General features: G+C 38.6%; 1 protein-coding gene across 1 annotated transcript in view; it reads right to left on the bottom strand.

Moving 5' to 3' along the window:
• The window catches only part of TRPC7 (transient receptor potential cation channel, subfamily C, member 7), a 227,663-nt gene that overhangs the window by 16,141 nt on the left and 209,809 nt on the right, over window positions 1-1,713 (bottom strand). The window lies entirely within an intron of this gene.

Below are 1,713 nucleotides of genomic sequence, written 5' to 3' on the forward strand. Positions count from 1 at the left end.
TTCTTGGAAAAATGGAATTGAGAGACAATGGAATTTTCCCATGACTTTGTTGAAGCCCCCCGTATTGTCTGGTCACTGATGCAGGCAGTGTTGTATTCTGCGCCCCCCCTCCCCCTGGCCCCCGAGGGCAAGGGCAGTGGTGAAGGCTTTCTGACTCCAGTTTACCTCTTCGTCTTACCTCTTGCCTCTTTCTTGCATAATCTGTGATCTCTCATCACTGGACATACCATATTGCTTTCCATCTCCCTACCTTAGCACTTGCTGCTTCTACTGCTCTTCTGTTGTTGTTGTAGTATATGTGCCTATTTTATTCTATATGAGAAATACACAAGAGCTCTTTCCTGCAGAACAGTATGGCGGTCTACCAAGCATATGTGAAACTCTCCTTCAGTCTCCTCCCTTGCCAAAGGATGCTCAGGTCAAGAGTTTGGTAGCATTCTCTAGTTCCTCTTCTTCACCTTTCTTTCTGTATTTGTATTCTTATAAATGAACTTCATTTATATGCATTTTCTACAACTTGCTTTTTTTTTTTTTTTCTCACTTAACACAATCTTAGGGATTTTTCCATGTCAGAAAATTCCAGTTGGAATTGACTCAATGGTAATGGTTTTAATGAGGATAATGACTTTGTGATACTGATAGGGTATTTTAATTATTTTCCCTTTAGTGGGCATTTATTTTATCTTTTACTTTGAAATTTAGAAACAAATTTTATTTAAGATCTGAAATACAATTCCTAAAATATCAACTTTTCAGAAAACCACGGCTACACTATGCATTGCCTCTACCATGTTGGAATGTGTATTAGACTCAAATACAAAAACCATGAAACAAACCACCATCCTTCAACAACTTGAGCAAAGATAGAATGCCTAAGGAACAACATAGATGACTTGCAGAGGGATGGGCTGTTTTACTTCAAGCACCATGAAAAAAAAGAGAGAGAGAGAGAGAGAGAAAACAAATGTATGGGTTTTCAGGTGTGTACATTAAAGTTAAACCTTTGGTACTAGGAATCAGGGCATTTTGCTACGTAGCATTAACGCATATCAGAAAATTGTGTAGTGTAAAAGGGATAGAACCACCAGCATTCAAGAAATGGTGTCAATTAGGCAAGAATTGTTCTACTGAATGTTTCTTCTTTGTCTAATTACCACATACACTGGTAGCAACTTTGAAATGTGAAAGGGAGCTTATATTCTCTTTTTATTTTCTGTTAGAAGCAAACAGAAAGCAAATATAAGCCCTATGCTAATATTAACAATTTTAGGGAATATCAATTATACAAGAAAAACACTAAGAATAAAAAGAAAAGTGTTTACAGATACCCAGACATTAACAGTGAGCCGTCGGTAGACCCTCACAGGGCTTTGCGATGGTACTCAGCGGAAGCCACTTTGTTATCACTGCCAGTAAACAAGGCTGCAGAATTATTTGCCAGATATTTCAGAAAATCATGCAAATAGCCTAACAATAATGCAAGACTCTTCTCATCAAGGGGTGTATAGGCCAACATTGCTCTGATTCTTACTCCATAATCCTGGGACTTGGCATCAGGGTGGGCCATGAGGATTTCAGCATACTGGGGCCTCTCAAATTTGTAGAGCAGCTGGGTGCCCAACATCACTTGGAAGTATTCTTTTATCCCTGCCACAACTTCCTTAACAGCATATTCCTTACTGTGGACATTTCATTGTGATCTCTTACAATTTG

The sequence above is a fragment of the Chrysochloris asiatica genome, unplaced genomic scaffold (assembly GCF_000296735.1).
Source record: "Chrysochloris asiatica unplaced genomic scaffold, ChrAsi1.0 scaffold00087, whole genome shotgun sequence".
Taxonomy (NCBI): domain Eukaryota; kingdom Metazoa; phylum Chordata; class Mammalia; order Afrosoricida; family Chrysochloridae; genus Chrysochloris; species Chrysochloris asiatica.